Consider the following 21,582-nt stretch of genomic DNA (forward strand, 5'->3'; position numbering starts at 1 on the left):
TTTTATATTAAAAATATAAATTATTTTTCTTCTTTTCTTTTTTTTTACACACCATATATAAATATATGTTATTTAGAAATGTAAACCTTTTATATTATTCGTCAACAAATAAATATTATTTTTTGTATAAAATTTTATTGCATTTATAACTCATATCATGGTTACTTTAAAGCGAGAAGTTTTTTTAATATTTCAAATGAATATAAAATAATATAAATTTTATGAAATTTATTTATTTTTAGAAATAGCAATCGCTTATAATTATAACAAAATTTTAATAATGTTTAATTTTATTTCAATAATTTATATATATATATATATATATATATATTTTTTAATAAAAATAATATACTCTTATTTAATAATATATGTTGGTCCTATATATAGGACCGAAAATATTTCTTATTTGTTTTTTTTTTTTTAAATTGTCATTTAAAACGCTTATGCACGTTCTCCACGAATACGTCTTGCCAATTGTATATCCTTAGGCATAATTGTAACACGCTTTGCATGAATTGCGCATAAATTGGTATCTTCAAATAAACCTACTAAATAGGCTTCACTAGCTTCTTGTAATGCCATAACAGCTGAACTTTGGAAACGTAAATCGGTTTTAAAATCTTGTGCAATTTCACGTACTAAACGTTGGAATGGTAATTTACGAATTAACAATTCAGTACTTTTTTGATAACGACGAATTTCTCGTAAAGCTACTGTACCAGGACGATATCTGTGTGGTTTTTTTACTCCACCAGTTGCTGGTGCACTTTTACGTGCAGCTTTCGTTGCTAATTGTTTTCTTGGTGCTTTACCACCAGTTGATTTACGTGCAGTTTGCTTGGTTCTAGCCATTTTCAAATAATAATGTTTTTACAAAAAAACACACAATTTTAAAAATTATATTCGACAATTTGATACTACAAAGTCAAATGTTTAAATGCGAAATAAATGTGTTGTATTTATATTTATATGAAATTTCAAAATTTTTGTTGTCATATCCTATTGGATAGCTATCAGAGTATGGACTAATCAAATTGTATAGGCGTGGCTTAAAAAATCTTTAATGCTTTATATAAAAAGGCACAATTGTACCGGCGCTCACATACATTACAATACTTGTGAGGTTAACACACGTGTTATCCGTTCGTTAAAATATTGTAAATAATTTTTTATTAAAATGACTGGCAGAGGAAAAGGTGGAAAGGGTCTTGGAAAAGGGGGTGCAAAACGTCATAGAAAAGTTTTGCGTGATAATATCCAAGGTATTACAAAACCTGCAATTCGTCGTTTAGCACGACGAGGTGGAGTAAAACGTATCTCTGGTTTAATTTATGAAGAAACACGTGGTGTACTTAAAGTATTCCTTGAAAATGTTATTCGGGATGCTGTTACATATACTGAACACGCAAAACGTAAAACAGTTACAGCTATGGATGTTGTATATGCATTAAAACGACAAGGTCGTACTTTGTATGGTTTTGGAGGTTAAGAAAATATAATAATTTACTTAAAATATTTAGTAAATTTATTAAAGAATATTTAATACATCCGATAAATTTAAACAGGCTTTCCTTTTTGGGAAGCCACTAATTTTATTTATATAAGAGTAAATAAATTTGTTAATAAATATAACATATTATATAATTTGTTTACAACAAATTATTTTGTTTATAACATACATTACCAAATATTTTTATTTATTTTTTTTTTTTATTGTAATATATCTGCAATAATAACTTATAATTTGTATATTATCTATTTTATTTTACAATAACTTATTGAATTTTTGAAAAAATTTTATTATAAATTAATATACTATTATATTTTTTATATATACAAGTTAAGAGTAACAAGTATCGATAGGAGATTATCGAATTTATAACTAATAAAACATTTCGCCTTAATCAAAGAAAATAAAGATTTTGCTATACCATTTTTTATACTTTCAATAAATAATTTATTATTAAATTTTTATTATTTCATTTATTTTTTAAAATTATTAAAAATATTTTTCTAATAATTATAAGCGTACATAAACAAGTAGTAAATGTAAAATGAAAATAATAAAGGTAATGTAATGCATTTGCATTACACTGATTTACGGTATATATTCCGCGATATCCTTTATTATATTTAAAATTAATAATATTGATATACTAATAATAGATATATTCAAGCTATTAATATATAAAATTTTATATTAAATATGATATTAATAATTGTTTATTTTATTTTTTTGTATATATAAAAATAATTTACTCTTATTTAAAAAATTTGATGGCTCTCTTAAAAAGAGAGCCATTTTTATATGTTGATGTATTTTTATGTTATCAATTAAATAATATTTTCGATTTATTTATTTTGAACTTGTATATTTTGTAACAGCTTTAGTACCTTCACTAACAGCGTGCTTTGCCAATTCACCAGGTAATAATAATCGAACTGCGGTTTGAATTTCCCGACTTGTGATTGTTGAACGTTTATTATAATGTGCTAAACGTGATGCTTCAGCAGCAATACGTTCAAAAATATCATTAACAAAACTGTTCATGATACTCATAGCTTTACTAGAGATACCAGTATCAGGATGCACTTGTTTTAATACTTTGTAAATGTAAATTGCATATGATTCCTTGCGCTTCCTCTTCTTTTTCTTATCACTCTTTGATATATTTTTTTGAGCTTTGCCAGCTTTTTTTGCTGCTTTTCCACTTGTTTTTGGTGGCATTGTTACAAACAATTAATATACACAGATAGTTACAGAACACCAGTCAGTATATGTATGAGCGTGTCGTGTATACAACTAGCGTATTATATACGCGAAGATGGATATAACAATAAAAATGAATACTACTCTCTGATTGGCTGAAAATAATACTATAAGGTGATTGGTTTATTTTTAAAGTTTTATATTTTATAAATATTATAAATTAAAATACCCAAATAACATTTTAAACATTTATGTTACAATCCCCGTAACGTACACATCTGTGTGATTATATTTACAAAAAAAAATATTAATTAAATAAATTTATTCGCTATGTCTGGACGAGGTAAAGGTGGTAAAGTAAAGGGAAAGGCAAAGTCAAGATCAAGCCGAGCAGGATTACAATTTCCTGTTGGAAGAATTCACAGATTATTACGAAAAGGAAATTATGCTGAACGAGTAGGTGCTGGTGCCCCAGTATATTTGGCTGCTGTTATGGAATATTTGGCTGCAGAAGTTCTCGAGTTAGCTGGTAATGCTGCCCGTGATAACAAAAAAACACGTATCATTCCACGTCATTTACAATTGGCAATTCGTAATGATGAAGAATTAAATAAATTATTATCTGGTGTAACAATTGCTCAAGGTGGTGTATTACCAAACATTCAAGCAGTGTTATTACCAAAGAAAACTGAAAAGAAAGCATAAATTAAAAACATTGCATTAATTTTTATAATAATAATACATCGATCATAGGCCTTTTAATAAAAGGCCACAAATTTATTTAAAATAAGAGTAAAAATTATTTTTATAAATAATATATTATAATATTTTTTTAAAGAATCAATTTAAATAATTATAAATTAATGATTCTTTTTTTTTTTTTTTTTTTTATATGTTATTATGGAAATAATTCATCATATTATGATGACATTTAGGTAACATATTATAAGAATATTCATAAAATATTATCAAAATAATATTGTATTATGATGATATTTAGACAAAATATTATAAGAATATACACAAAATATTATCAAAATAATATCATTAGATAACAAAACTGTTCATGATACTCATACCTTTACTAGAGATAAAAGTATCAGGATGCACTTGTATTAATACATATTATCACAACATCACAAAATATTTTTTAAAAGGAAAAATTTTTTTAAAATTATTATAAAATTTGATTGAATTAAATTTCAATTTATTTTTTTAATAATTAAAGAAAAAAAAAAAAAAAGCATATAAACTTTCTATTGAAAATGTTATTTTAAACTAGATGGCCAAGTGAACTTCGTTACACAAACAATATATGACGTATTCGTTATTTAAATAATCAGTATCCTTTGATATTATATCAATACGTTACTCTCTTCTTTTGATACATATTAATAAAATTTCAATTTATAAGATTTTATGTCAATTATATAAATAATATTATAAATTTTCTAAATACATAAGTTAAGTAACAAAAAATTTGAATAACAAGATAAATTTATATATTATGTTTTAATACTCGATACTATAATATATCGCATCCGTTACCAATTATTCGGTATCCTTTGATTTATACACAGAATGAACTAAAAATATATATCAAATTTATTTTATTTATTTATATATTTAATATTATTATTATTATTTTATATTACAAAGTTTCTTAACGAAGCTTACAATGATTTCTCATATCGTACTTAACAAAATTATTTAGATCATATAAAATTTAAATTGTTAAAAAATTTGTATATTTATTATTATTATTATTTATTTTTATTAAAATTACATAACATAAAATTAATAATATTTTAATAATTATATAAATTAATTCTTATTTAAAATAATCTTATATTAATCTCAACAAATACTCTAATAATATATTTTGTCATAAATTTTTTTATATTTAAAATAAATATTATAATATATAAATACTTATATCAGTATAAAATTTCTTTATATAATTATGAAAAAATTAATTTAATAGTTAATTATTGATATTAATGCATAAATAAAAGTATTTTCTAATGAAATATATTTTGTCAATGTTCGATTAACACATTTCATAATAATACGTTTTCATTATTGACAAAAAAAGTTTTTCTAAAAATGAAATCTTATACTATAATATATATATTTATATATTAAATTTTTTAATTATTTATATACTAATAATTTATAATAAATCGATATTAAATAAAAAATAAAAATATATACTTTTTAAGTTTACCTTAAAAATATTATTGTTTTGTATGATTGAAATAATTAATATTAAACTATGTTTATTAATAATTGTTAATAAAAAAATTAAATATATTTTAATTTATAAAATAAATATTATTATTAAATTTATAATTTATTATTTTATATATTATAGAAATTGAAAAAATAAATCATGTTTACTACGACAGTAAATTAGAAATACTATTTAATTTTTATGTGTTTTCTACATGGTACTTTGACTTACATAGGGACTTATATTATTGTGAATAATGATATAATTGAAAACCTTTATTTTTTATTTGATAGAATTATTATATTTTATCATTTAAATATTTATAATAAATACATTATTTTTATAAAGTAAAAAAATATGGCCGAAGAAAATTCTACAGCTGTTGCAGCAACTGCGGTTACTGCTGCTTCTACAACACCAACAAAAAAAGCAACAGCTTCTGGTGCTAAACGTACAAAACAACATTCAAAACCAACACATCCACGTACATCAGAAATGGTTGTTAACGCAATTAAAAATTTAAAAGAACGTGGTGGTTCATCATTACAAGCAATTAAAAAATATTTAGCTGCAAATTATAAAGTGGATTCTGATAAAATTTCACCATTTATTAAAAAATATTTAAAAGCTGCTGTAACTGAGGGAGCCTTGGTACAAACTAAAGGTAAAGGTGCATCTGGTTCATTCAAATTGGCTGCTTCCGCTTCATCTAATTCTTCAGCTAAATCAAAAGTATCCAAAAAAGAAAGTGGAGCAAAAGGTTCAGCAAAGAGTGCTAAAAGTAAACGGGCACCAAAAGAAAAGAAAGCCACAACTACATCATTGGCAGCCAAAAAGCCTAAAGCAAAAAAAGCGACTCCATCATCATCAACTGCTGCTAAAAAAGTTACTGCAAAATCATCAGCGGCATCAAAAAAAGCACCAGTTAAAGCAAAACCAGCAAAAAGTACAAAATCCGCTGCCAAAAGTAGCCCTGCTCGTAAACCGAAAGCACCAAAAGCTAAGAAAGCTTCTGTTGCCAAATCATCTCCTACAAAAATTAAAAAAGCAGCACCAAAAAAGAAATGATCTGTTACTTTAATAATATATTGAAATATTTCATTATTTTTGCTAAAAAATGAAAATAACATAGGCCTTAATACAGGCCACAAATTAATATTTGATAAGAGTAAATTATTTTTTGTATAAATATTTTATAAAATAATAGTTTAGAAACATTTGCCACAGTCAGTACCACGGATGGGTGGCCACTTGAGAATACTGTGTGCGGTTGCATTTTTATTTAAAATATATGGTATAATAAATAAGTATATATTTAAATTGATTACTTCATTGAAAATTTTAATAATATACTTTAATATTAATGATATTTATGAAAAATATATATTTGTAAAAATTTTCATTTATTACTGGCAACAGCCATACCACGTTGAAAACACCGGTTCTCGTCCGATCACCGAAGTTAAGCAACATTGGGCACAGTCAGTACTTGGATGGGTGACCGCTTGGGAACACTGTGTGCGGTTGCCTTTTTATATTAAAAATATATATTATTTTTCTTCTTTTCTTTTTTTTTACACACCATATATAAATATATGTTATTTAGAAATGTAAACCTTTTATATTATTCGTCAACAAATAAATATTATTTTTTGTATAAAATTTTATTGCATTTATAACTCATATCATGGTTACTTTAAAGCGAGAAGTTTTTTTAATATTTCAAATGAATATAAAATAATATAAATTTTATGAAATTTATTTATTTTTAGAAATAGCAATCGCTTATAATTATAACAAAATTTTAATAATGTTTAATTTTATTTCAATAATTTATATATATATATATATATATATATTTTTTAATAAAAATAATATACTCTTATTTAATAATATATGTTGGTCCTATATATAGGACCGAAAATATTTCTTATTTGTTTTTTTTTTTTTAAATTGTCATTTAAAACGCTTATGCACGTTCTCCACGAATACGTCTTGCCAATTGTATATCCTTAGGCATAATTGTAACACGCTTTGCATGAATTGCGCATAAATTGGTATCTTCAAATAAACCTACTAAATAGGCTTCACTAGCTTCTTGTAATGCCATAACAGCTGAACTTTGGAAACGTAAATCGGTTTTAAAATCTTGTGCAATTTCACGTACTAAACGTTGGAATGGTAATTTACGAATTAACAATTCAGTACTTTTTTGATAACGACGAATTTCTCGTAAAGCTACTGTACCAGGACGATATCTGTGTGGTTTTTTTACTCCACCAGTTGCTGGTGCACTTTTACGTGCAGCTTTCGTTGCTAATTGTTTTCTTGGTGCTTTACCACCAGTTGATTTACGTGCAGTTTGCTTGGTTCTAGCCATTTTCAAATAATAATATTTTTACAAAAAAACACACAATTTTAAAAATTATATTCGACAATTTGATACTACAAAGTCAAATGTTTAAATGCGAAATAAATGTGTTGTATTTATATTTATATGAAATTTCAAAATTTTTGTTGTCATATCCTATTGGATAGCTATCAGAGTATGGACTAATCAAATTGTATAGGCGTGGCTTAAAAAATCTTTAATGCTTTATATAAAAAGGCACAATTGTACCGGCGCTCACATACATTACAATACTTGTGAGGTTAACACACGTGTTATCCGTTCGTTAAAATATTGTAAATAATTTTTTATTAAAATGACTGGCAGAGGAAAAGGTGGAAAGGGTCTTGGAAAAGGGGGTGCAAAACGTCATAGAAAAGTTTTGCGTGATAATATCCAAGGTATTACAAAACCTGCAATTCGTCGTTTAGCACGACGAGGTGGAGTAAAACGTATCTCTGGTTTAATTTATGAAGAAACACGTGGTGTACTTAAAGTATTCCTTGAAAATGTTATTCGGGATGCTGTTACATATACTGAACACGCAAAACGTAAAACAGTTACAGCTATGGATGTTGTATATGCATTAAAACGACAAGGTCGTACTTTGTATGGTTTTGGAGGTTAAGAAAATATAATAATTTACTTAAAATATTTAGTAAATTTATTAAAGAATATTTAATACATCCGATAAATTTAAACAGGCTTTCCTTTTTGGGAAGCCACTAATTTTATTTATATAAGAGTAAATAAATTTGTTAATAAATATAACATATTATATAATTTGTTTACAACAAATTATTTTGTTTATAACATACATTACCAAATATTTTTATTTATTTATTTTTTTTATTGTAATATATCTGCAATAATAACTTATAATTTGTATATTATCTATTTTATTTTACAATAACTTATTGAATTTTTGAAAAAATTTTATTATAAATTAATATACTATTATATTTTTTATATATACAAGTTAAGAGTAACAAGTATCGATAGGAGATTATCGAATTTATAACTAATAAAACATTTCGCCTTAATCAAAGAAAATAAAGATTTTGCTATACCATTTTTTATACTTTCAATAAATAATTTATTATTAAATTTTTATTATTTCATTTATTTTTTAAAATTATTAAAAATATTTTTCTAATAATTATAAGCGTACATAAACAAGTAGTAAATGTAAAATGAAAATAATAAAGGTAATGTAATGCATTTGCATTACACTGATTTACGATATATATTCCGCGATATCCTTTATTATATTTAAAATTAATAATATTGATATACTAATAATAGATATATTCAAGCTATTAATATATAAAATTTTATATTAAATATGATATTAATAATTGTTTATTTTATTTTTTTGTATATATAAAAATAATTTACTCTTATTTAAAAAATTTGATGGCTCTCTTAAAAAGAGAGCCGTTTTTATATGTTGATGTATTTTTATGTTATCAATTAAATAATATTTTCGATTTATTTATTTTGAACTTGTATATTTTGTAACAGCTTTAGTACCTTCACTAACAGCGTGCTTTGCCAATTCACCAGGTAATAATAATCGAACTGCGGTTTGAATTTCCCGACTTGTGATTGTTGAACGTTTATTATAATGTGCTAAACGTGATGCTTCAGCAGCAATACGTTCAAAAATATCATTAACAAAACTGTTCATGATACTCATAGCTTTACTAGAGATACCAGTATCAGGATGCACTTGTTTTAATACTTTGTAAATGTAAATTGCATATGATTCCTTGCGCTTCCTCTTCTTTTTCTTATCACTCTTTGATATATTTTTTTGAGCTTTGCCAGCTTTTTTTGCTGCTTTTCCACTTGTTTTTGGTGGCATTGTTACAAACAATTAATATACACAGATAGTTACAGAACACCAGTCAGTATATGTATGAGCGTGTCGTGTATACAACTAGCGTATTATATACGCGAAGATGGATATAACAATAAAAATGAATACTACTCTCTGAATGGCTGAAAATAATACTATAAGGTGATTGGTTTATTTTTAAAGTTTTATATTTTATAAATATTATAAATTAAAATACCCAAATAACATTTTAAACATTTATGTTACAATCCCCGTAACGTACACATCTGTGTGATTATATTTACAAAAAAAAGTATTAATTAAATAAATTTATTCGCTATGTCTGGACGAGGTAAAGGTGGTAAAGTAAAGGGAAAGGCAAAGTCAAGATCAAGCCGAGCAGGATTACAATTTCCTGTTGGAAGAATTCACAGATTATTACGAAAAGGAAATTATGCTGAACGAGTAGGTGCTGGTGCCCCAGTATATTTGGCTGCTGTTATGGAATATTTGGCTGCAGAAGTTCTCGAGTTAGCTGGTAATGCTGCCCGTGATAACAAAAAAACACGTATCATTCCACGTCATTTACAATTGGCAATTCGTAATGATGAAGAATTAAATAAATTATTATCTGGTGTAACAATTGCTCAAGGTGGTGTATTACCAAACATTCAAGCAGTGTTATTACCAAAGAAAACTGAAAAGAAAGCATAAATTAAAAACATTGCATTAATTTTTATAATAATAATACATCGATCATAGGCCTTTTAATAAAAGGCCACAAATTTATTTAAAATAAGAGTAAAAATTATTTTTATAAATAATATATTATAATATTTTTTTAAAGAATCAATTTAAATAATTATAAATTAATGATTCTTTTTTTTTTTTCTTTTTTTATATGTTATTATGGAAATAATTCATCATATTATGATGACATTTAGGTAACATATTATAAGAATATTCATAAAATATTATCAAAATAATATTGTATTATGATGATATTTAGACAAAATATTATAAGAATATACACAAAATATTATCAAAATAATATCATTAGATAACAAAACTGTTCATGATACTCATACCTTTACTAGAGATAAAAGTATCAGGATGCACTTGTATTAATACATATTATCACAACATCACAAAATATTTTTTAAAAGGAAAAATTTTTTTAAAATTATTATAAAATTTGATTGAATTAAATTTCAATTTATTTTTTTAATAATTAAAGAAAAAAAAAAAAAAAGCATATAAACTTTCTATTGAAAATGTTATTTTAAACTAGATGGCCAAGTGAACTTCGTTACACAAACAATATATGACGTATTCGTTATTTAAATAATCAGTATCCTTTGATATTATATCAATACGTTACTCTCTTCTTTTGATACATATTAATAAAATTTCAATTTATAAGATTTTATGTCAATTATATAAATAATATTATAAATTTTCTAAATACATAAGTTAAGTAACAAAAAATTTGAATAACAAGATAAATTTATATATTATGTTTTAATACTCGATACTATAATATATCGCATCCGTTACCAATTATTCGGTATCCTTTGATTTATACACAGAATGAACTAAAAATATATATCAAATTTATTTTATTTATTTATATATTTAATATTATTATTATTATTTTATATTACAAAGTTTCTTAACGAAGCTTACAATGATTTCTCATATCGTACTTAACAAAATTATTTAGATCATATAAAATTTAAATTGTTAAAAAATTTGTATATTTATTATTATTATTATTTATTTTTATTAAAATTACATAACATAAAATTAATAATATTTTAATAATTATATAAATTAATTCTTATTTAAAATAATCTTATATTAATCTCAACAAATACTCTAATAATATATTTTGTCATAAATTTTTTTATATTTAAAATAAATATTATAATATATAAATACTTATATCAGTATAAAATTTCTTTATATAATTATGAAAAAATTAATTTAATAGTTAATTATTGATATTAATGCATAAATAAAAGTATTTTCTAATGAAATATATTTTGTCAATGTTCGATTAACACATTTCATAATAATACGTTTTCATTATTGACAAAAAAAGTTTTTCTAAAAATGAAATCTTATACTATAATATATATATTTATATATTAAATTTTTTAATTATTTATATACTAATAATTTATAATAAATCGATATTAAATAAAAAATAAAAATATATACTTTTTAAGTTTACCTTAAAAATATTATTGTTTTGTATGATTGAAATAATTAATATTAAACTATGTTTATTAATAATTGTTAATAAAAAAATTAAATATATTTTAATTTATAAAATAAATATTATTATTAAATTTATAATTTATTATTTTATATATTATAGAAATTGAAAAAATAAATCATGTTTACTACGACAGTAAATTAGAAATACTATTTAATTTTTATGTGTTTTCTACATGGTACTTTGACTTACATAGGGACTTATATTATTGTGAATAATGATATAATTGAAAACCTTTATTTTTTATTTGATAGAATTATTATATTTTATCATTTAAATATTTATAATAAATACATTATTTTTATAAAGTAAAAAAATATGGCCGAAGAAAATTCTACAGCTGTTGCAGCAACTGCGGTTACTGCTGCTTCTACAACACCAACAAAAAAAGCAACAGCTTCTGGTGCTAAACGTACAAAACAACATTCAAAACCAACACATCCACGTACATCAGAAATGGTTGTTAACGCAATTAAAAATTTAAAAGAACGTGGTGGTTCATCATTACAAGCAATTAAAAAATATTTAGCTGCAAATTATAAAGTGGATTCTGATAAAATTTCACCATTTATTAAAAAATATTTAAAAGCTGCTGTAACTGAGGGAGCCTTGGTACAAACTAAAGGTAAAGGTGCATCTGGTTCATTCAAATTGGCTGCTTCCGCTTCATCTAATTCTTCAGCTAAATCAAAAGTATCCAAAAAAGAAAGTGGAGCAAAAGGTTCAGCAAAGAGTGCTAAAAGTAAACGGGCACCAAAAGAAAAGAAAGCCACAACTACATCATTGGCAGCCAAAAAGCCTAAAGCAAAAAAAGCGACTCCATCATCATCAACTGCTGCTAAAAAAGTTACTGCAAAATCCTCAGCGGCATCAAAAAAAGCACCAGTTAAAGCAAAACCAGCAAAAAGTACAAAATCCGCTGCCAAAAGTAGCCCTGCTCGTAAACCGAAAGCACCAAAAGCTAAGAAAGCTTCTGTTGCCAAATCATCTCCTACAAAAATTAAAAAAGCAGCACCAAAAAAGAAATGATCTGTTACTTTAATAATATATTGAAATATTTCATTATTTTTGCTAAAAAATGAAAATAACATAGGCCTTAATACAGGCCACAAATTAATATTTGATAAGAGTAAATTATTTTTTGTATAAATATTTTATAAAATAATAGTTAAGAAACATTTGCCACAGTCAGTACCACGGATGGGTGGCCACTTGAGAATACTGTGTGCGGTTGCATTTTTATTTAAAATATATGGTATAATAAATAAGTATATATTTAAATTGATTACTTCATTGAAAATTTTAATAATATACTTTAATATTAATGATATTTATGAAAAATATATATTTGTAAAAATTTTCATTTATTACTGGCAACAGCCATACCACGTTGAAAACACCGGTTCTCGTCCCATTATCTGTACAGCGTTCATACCGTACAGTACAGTGAATTGTTGAAGCAAATTATTGTATAATTACATTCAAAGCGAAAACAATTTCATACACACACCTACAGAACAAGTTAAATCAAATATAAAAAAGTATAAAAACAAACTATAAAATAAGTGACGGGCGTAGCCAAACAAAAAAAAGGGGGCGACCTAGTCGCTCCCCTGCTATCACTAAAATTTTAAAAGTGCAACCCGATGACGTCGGAATACAACAAAGCACCGAAGAAGAAGCCAACAAAATAGAAAAAATAGTTAGTGAAAATAGCGAGAACACAAGTGCAGTGCCTCCAAGAATGGAAAACCAAAACAAAAACAATATACAAAACATTTTCAAAAAACAAACAGAAGTGCAAGTGCAAGTGCCCACAAAAAACAGATTTAATCCCCTAACCACTGAAGAAGGTCAAACAGAGGAAGATGTGGAACAAGAAGGCACAGACCCAAAAGAAATTAATGAAAATGACAAAAACACAGAAAGGACACAAGGAGGTAAGAATAAACCACCTCCAATTGTTATACACAGCACTCCAAATAACCATAAGGAGTTCATGGAGCAAATAAAGGAACATGTGAAAAAGGGATTCCATGTGAAATACACGTTCAAAAAAACGAATCTATTCATCCATGACTCAAATGAATATAAAAACTACGTCAAAATTCTAGACAACGAAAACATGGAGTTCCATACATACACGGAAAGGACAGAAAAACACCACGCCTTCGTATTGGTCGGGCTACCAAGAGGAATCGACGAAGAGGAAATTAAGCAAGACATAGAGAAATGCCTCAAAACAAACATTATTAAAGTATATCCAATGAGATCCTCCTACAGATCTCTATATCTTGTGATCACCGGACAAAGCACGTCCCTAAAACAACTAACCCAAGAAGTTAAATATGTGTACAACGTAAAAATTACCTGGGAAAGGCACAGGAACGCCAAACTAATTATCCAGTGTCACAGATGTCAGGCCTGGTCACATGCCACTACGAACTGTAGAATGAACCCAAAGTGCCTAAAATGCGCAGGACCTCACTGGAGCCGTGACTGTACAATAAAAGAAAAAACGGAAGAAAATAAAAAACTTTTAAAATGTGCAAACTGTGAAAATAACCACCCGGCAAACTCTACAGAATGCCGAATTTATATCAACAAAATCGAGCAGATAGAAAGGAGAAGAAAAACAAACACGGTCCCTGTAAGAAATCAACAAAAATTCGTGACAGCACCACTACCTCCAACAAATCCCTGGGTAATGAGAAACCCATTCACTCAAAATGATAGACCCACCCAAGTGTACGCTCATGTACACAGCCAAGCACCAACACAAACAACATCCATATCTACTACTACTAACATAAACAATTTGGTAAGTGAGTTTGACACATTAAACAAATTAATAGATGTAGAAAGAATGCTAAAATATGTAAAAGACCTAAACCATGACCTTATGAAATGCAAAAACGAATTAGAGAAATTCATGGTTTTCAACAACTTTTGCACAAAAAATTTTAGCCAATGTCCGCCGTAAAATGTGCGACATGGAATGCTAATGGGCTACGCCAAAACCTTGGTGAACTTAGATCGTTCATCAGAGAACAAAAGGTGGACATTATGATGATAAATGAAACCAAATTATCAGGAGAACATAAAATAAAAATTAGAAATTTTAATATAATTAGGAAAGATAGAACAACACAAGGCGGAGGTGTAGCAATAATAATAAAAAATAGCATTCCGTTTCGCACATTTGAAATCAATGGTTCCGTATCCATAGAATGCGTCGGAATCGAACTATTAAATAATATAAAAATTATTGCAGTGTATAACACTCCCGCTAACAAGTTCCCCATGGAGGATCTAGCAAAATTGTTCAGGATGGGTAACAAAATATTAGTAATAGGTGATCTTAATGCTCGCCATACGGCATGGAAGAATCATGTATCAAACACAAACGGACGAACATTACATAAATTCACTAACGACAACAACATCGTCATCCAACACACAGACAACCCCACACATTTTCCAACTAACGGAATGACACCCACCTTCATTGATCTTGTGATTAATAAAAATGTTAACAACATCACGCACCCAACCTCAATACCAGAGTTATCATCAGACCACAACCCGGTAATATTTAATATTACAAACTTAAATAAAGACAACACCAAACACATTGTCACTTCCTATAAATCAACCGATTGGGCAGAGTTTAGAAAAAAATTAAATTCAACAATAAAAATCAATAATAAAATAAACAATGCCCAAGAAGTTGATCAGGAAATAGATAACTTCACAAAAGGGGTGCAACAAGTCCAAAAAGCTCACAGCCGACGGGTCGTGATAGTTGATAACAGGTATCTCCCTGATGACAACACAAAAAACTTAATCAAATATAAAAATGCGATGAGGAAACTGTACCAAAAAAGATTTATACCAGGCCTCAAAGCAGATATAAACAAAATCACGAAAATGATCAGGAGGAACATTAAAAACAAGATCAATGAACAGTGGGAAAAAACACTAACGGACTTGCGACCCGGTGACAGAACAATGTGGCGAATAACGAAGACGTTTAAAAAACCGAGACAACAAATCCCCACAATCACCACGAACGATAATAATTACATGACGGACAAAGACAAAGCTGACATAATAAGTGAAACTTTAGAGGAGATCCAGACTAACGAACAGACTACTCCACTAGAAGAGGACATAAAACGAAGCATACATGAATTCTTTCATACCACACAAACACCACAAAACAACACCAAAATAAAGCTCACAACCCCCCAAGAAATTAAAAACATAATTAAAACCCTCCCAAATAACAAAGCCCCAGGACAAGACGGGATAGACACCAAAATAATCAAAAACTTTACCACCAAAGCTATAGTACAACTTCAGTACATAATAAATGCAATCCTGAGGATAGGATACTTCCCTGAGTCCTGGAGAACGGCAATAGTGATCCCAGTACCGAAACCTAACAAGGATCATAGTAATCCCAAAAATTACAGACCAATAAGCCTCCTGAGCACGCTGTCCAAGATAGCGGAAAAAGTCATTTTGGAAAGAATAAACAAGATAAGTCAGTCCAAAAATATAATAATACACGAACAATTCGGATTCAGAAGAGGTCATGGCACTTGCATGCAAGTTGCCAGAATAGCAAGTGACATAATACAAAATTTTAACAAAAGTAACGTCACGGCCATGGCCCTTCTGGATATTGAGAAAGCCTTTGACACGGTATACATTGATGGACTGATTTACAAACTAATAAATTATGACTTCCCAAGATGGCTAATAGCACTACTGGACAGTTACCTCAGAGGAAGGGGATTCTATGTAAAAATAAACAACAGCACATCGGAACTCCGACACCCAAAAGCAGGTGTGCCACAAGGATCGGTACTTGGGCCCATATTGTTCACCTACTTTATTAATGATATCCCAAAATTTGCCAAAACAAAAACTGCGATATACGCGGATGACACTGCCGTGTACGCCCACTCCTTTAATGCTCAGGTGGCAACAAAACAACTACAAATACACCTGGATATGATACTGAAGTTTGCCAGGGACTGGAAAATCAAAATAAATAACAACAAAACTGAACATATAATTTTTAGCAAAAAATTTACAAATATCAAAATCTACGATCCACTTAAGGTAGACGGCGTAGCCATAGTCCCTGCCAAGCACAAAGTAAAGTACCTAGGTGTGTACCTTGACAAAACATTATCGTTTGTCCCACATATCAACCACCTGATCAGTAAGGGAAATGGGTGTATACGACAACTTTACCCACTCCTGAACAAATACAGCAAACTCAGCACCAAAAATAAAAAAATGTTATACACTGCAATAATAAGACCAACTATAACCTACGGAGCCCCTGTGTGGAACAGCGTTTCAGACACGACATATCTAAGACTGCAACGTATACAGAACAAATGCCTCCGACTTACACTAAACAAAGATAGATACGCTAGAATACAAGACATACATAGAGAGACAGACATACCGACAATCAAAGACTATACCAAACATGTAACGCATTCTTTCTACACTAAGTTGATTAAAAACAGCTACTTAACCAAAAATATGGTGAAGTCAAACTCACTAACCAAAAAACACAAACAAATATATACAAAATATTTAAATAATGTATAACAAAATATTTTACAGTAAATAATAAAGATAAAATACCCATTCCTTACAAGAGCCTGTGGCGTCGTGCCAGCGTTCCCGACTGGCACTCCGAAAGCAGGCGTTCAAGTCCCACGCAAGGCATTAAATTTTTTCTTTTTTTCTTTTCTTTTTAAATCTAATTTTACATGCAAAAACACATAGGCAATGGGCAATATAAGTTTGCCACAGCTATTGCCTAAAACATAAAACAGGTTTTTAAAAAATTTTCCTGTAAAGAGCATATCAACAAAAATTAACTTAACATATACCTGCTCAAACAAATAAATTAAATATCATAAGCATAATTGCGACACAGCAATCTGCATGAAAGAAAAATAAGTTAGGATGAAAGCCTTTTAAGGCTAATAACCTATAATAGTAAATAAAAGTTTTGTAATATATGTTATGTATGTAATGTATTGTATTTTTAAATGTTGATTAATAAACTGTTTTTGAATTTGAATTTGGTTCTCGTCCGATCACCGAAGTTAAGCAACATTGGGCACAGTCAGTACTTGGATGGGTGACCGCTTGGGAACACTGTGTGCGGTTGCCTTTTTATATTAAAAATATATATTATTTTTCTTCTTTTCTTTTTTTTTACACACCATATATAAATATATGTTATTTAGAAATGTAAACCTTTTATATTATTCGTCAACAAATAAATATTATTTTTTGTATAAAATTTTATTGCATTTATAACTCATATCATGGTTACTTTAAAGCGAGAAGTTTTTTTAATATTTCAAATGAATATAAAATAATATAAATTTTATGAAATTTATTTATTTTTAGAAATAGCAATCGCTTATAATTATAACAAAATTTTAATAATGTTTAATTTTATTTCAATAATTTATATATATATATATATATATATATTTTTTAATAAAAATAATATACTCTTATTTAATAATATATGTTGGTCCTATATATAGGACCGAAAATATTTCTTATTTGTTTTTTTTTTTTTAAATTGTCATTTAAAACGCTTATGCACGTTCTCCACGAATACGTCTTGCCAATTGTATATCCTTAGGCATAATTGTAACACGCTTTGCATGAATTGCGCATAAATTGGTATCTTCAAATAAACCTACTAAATAGGCTTCACTAGCTTCTTGTAATGCCATAACAGCTGAACTTTGGAAACGTAAATCGGTTTTAAAATCTTGTGCAATTTCACGTACTAAACGTTGGAATGGTAATTTACGAATTAACAATTCAGTACTTTTTTGATAACGACGAATTTCTCGTAAAGCTACTGTACCAGGACGATATCTGTGTGGTTTTTTTACTCCACCAGTTGCTGGTGCACTTTTACGTGCAGCTTTCGTTGCTAATTGTTTTCTTGGTGCTTTACCACCAGTTGATTTACGTGCAGTTTGCTTGGTTCTAGCCATTTTCAAATAATAATGTTTTTACAAAAAAACACACAATTTTAAAAATTATATTCGACAATTTGATACTACAAAGTCAAATGTTTAAATGCGAAATAAATGTGTTGTATTTATATTTATATGAAATTTCAAAATTTTTGTTGTCATATCCTATTGGATAGCTATCAGAGTATGGACTAATCAAATTGTATAGGCGTGGCTTAAAAAATCTTTAATGCTTTATATAAAAAGGCACAATTGTACCGGCGCTCACATACATTACAATACTTGTGAGGTTAACAAACGTGTTATCCGTTCGTTAAAATATTGTAAATAATTTTTTATTAAAATGACTGGCAGAGGAAAAGGTGGAAAGGGTCTTGGAAAAGGGGGTGCAAAACGTCATAGAAAAGTTTTGCGTGATAATATCCAAGGTATTACAAAACCTGCAATTCGTCGTTTAGCACGACGAGGTGGAGTAAAACGTATCTCTGGTTTAATTTATGAAGAAACACGTGGTGTACTTAAAGTATTCCTTGAAAATGTTATTCGGGATGCTGTTACATATACTGAACACGCAAAACGTAAAACAGTTACAGCTATGGATGTTGTATATGCATTAAAACGACAAGGTCGTACTTTGTATGGTTTTGGAGGTTAAGAAAATATAATAATTTACTTAAAATATTTAGTAAATTTATTAAAGAATATTTAATACATCCGATAAATTTAAACAGGCTTTCCTTTTTGGGAAGCCACTAATTTTATTTATATAAGAGTAAATAAATTTGTTAATATATATAACATATTATATAATTTGTTTACAACAAATTATTTTGTTTATAACATACATTACCAAATATTTTTATTTATTTTTTTTTTTTATTGTAATATATCTGCAATAATAACTTATAATTTGTATATTATCTATTTTATTTTACAATAACTTATTGAATTTTTGAAAAAAATTTTATTATAAATTAATATACTATTATATTTTTTATATATACAAGTTAAGAGTAACAAGTATCGATAGGAGATTATCGAATTTATAACTAATAAAACATTTCGCCTTAATCAAAGAAAATAAAGATTTTGCTATACCATTTTTTATACTTTCAATAAATAATTTATTATTAAATTTTTATTATTTCATTTATTTTTTAAAATTATTAAAAATATTTTTCTAATAATTATAAGCGTACATAAACAAGTAGTAAATGTAAAATGAAAATAATAAAGGTAATGTAATGCATTTGCATTACACTGATTTACGATATATATTCCGCGATATCCTTTATTATATTTAAAATTAATAATATTGATATACTAATAATAGATATATTCAAGCTATTAATATATAAAATTTTATATTAAATATGATATTAATAATTGTTTATTTTATTTTTTTGTATATATAAAAATAATTTACTCTTATTTAAAAAATTTGATGGCTCTCTTAAAAAGAGAGCCGTTTTTATATGTTGATGTATTTTTATGTTATCAATTAAATAATATTTTCGATTTATTTATTTTGAACTTGTATATTTTGTAACAGCTTTAGTACCTTCACTAACAGCGTGCTTTGCCAATTCACCAGGTAATAATAATCGAACTGCGGTTTGAATTTCCCGACTTGTGATTGTTGAACGTTTATTATAATGTGCTAAACGTGATGCTTCAGCAGCAATACGTTCAAAAATATCATTAACAAAACTGTTCATGATACTCATAGCTTTACTAGAGATACCAGTATCAGGATGCACTTGTTTTAATACTTTGTAAATGTAAATTGCATATGATTCCTTGCGCTTCCTCTTCTTTTTCTTATCACTCTTTGATATATTTTTTTGAGCTTTGCCAGCTTTTTTTGCTGCTTTTCCACTTGTTTTTGGTGGCATTGTTACAAACAATTAATATACACAGATAGTTACAGAACACCAGTCAGTATATGTATGAGCGTGTCGTGTATACAACTAGCGTATTATATACGCGAAGATGGATATAACAATAAAAATGAATACTACTCTCTGATTGGCTAAAAATAATACTATAAGGTGATTGGTTTATTTTTAAAGTTTTATATTTTATAAATATTATAAATTAAAATACCCAAATAACATTTTAAACATTTATGTTACAATCCCCGTAACGTACACATCTGTGTGATTATATTTACAAAAAAAAATATTAATTAAATAAATTTATTCGCTATGTCTGGACGAGGTAAAGGTGGTAAAGTAAAGGGAAAGGCAAAGTCAAGATCAAGCCGAGCAGGATTACAATTTCCTGTTGGAAGAATTCACAGATTATTACGAAAAGGAAATTATGCTGAACGAGTAGGTGCTGGTGCCCCAGTATATTTGGCTGCTGTTATGGAATATTTGGCTGCAGAAGTTCTCGAGTTAGCTGGTAATGCTGCCCGTGATAACAAAAAAACACGTATCATTCCACGTCATTTACAATTGGCAATTCGTAATGATGAAGAATTAAATAAATTATTATCTGGTGTAACAATTGCTCAAGGTGGTGTATTACCAAACATTCAAGCAGTGTTATTACCAAAGAAAACTGAAAAGAAAGCATAAATTAAAAACATTGCATTAATTTTTATAATAATAATACATCGATCATAGGCCTTTTAATAAAAGGCCACAAATTTATTTAAAATAAGAGTAAAAATTATTTTTATAAATAATATATTATAATATTTTTTTAAAGAATCAATTTAAATAATTATAAATTAATGATTCTTTTTTTTTTTTCTTTTTTTATATGTTATTATGGAAATAATTCATCATATTATGATGACATTTAGGTAACATATTATAAGAATATTCATAAAATATTATCAAAATAATATTGTATTATGATGATATTTAGACAAAATATTATAAGAATATACACAAAATATTATCAAAATAATATCATTAGATAACAAAACTGTTCATGATACTCATACCTTTACTAGAGATAAAAGTATCAGGATGCACTTGTATTAATACATATTATCACAACATCACAAAATATTTTTTAAAAGGAAAAATTTTTTTAAAATTATTATAAAATTTGATTGAATTAAATTTCAATTT

The 21,582-nt window shown here is 26.9% G+C and overlaps 1 non-coding gene across 1 annotated transcript; it reads left to right on the forward strand.

Moving 5' to 3' along the window:
- The first annotated feature begins 6,354 nt into the window (after positions 1-6,354).
- LOC123304104 lies at positions 6,355-6,473 on the forward strand. Its single transcript, XR_006536154.1, has one exon. It is a non-coding gene; the product is annotated as a 5S ribosomal RNA (ribosomal RNA).
- Positions 6,474-21,582: the final 15,109 nt, after the last annotated feature.

The sequence above is a fragment of the Chrysoperla carnea genome (assembly GCF_905475395.1).
Source record: "Chrysoperla carnea chromosome X unlocalized genomic scaffold, inChrCarn1.1 SUPER_X_unloc_2, whole genome shotgun sequence".
Lineage (NCBI taxonomy): Eukaryota > Metazoa > Arthropoda > Insecta > Neuroptera > Chrysopidae > Chrysoperla > Chrysoperla carnea.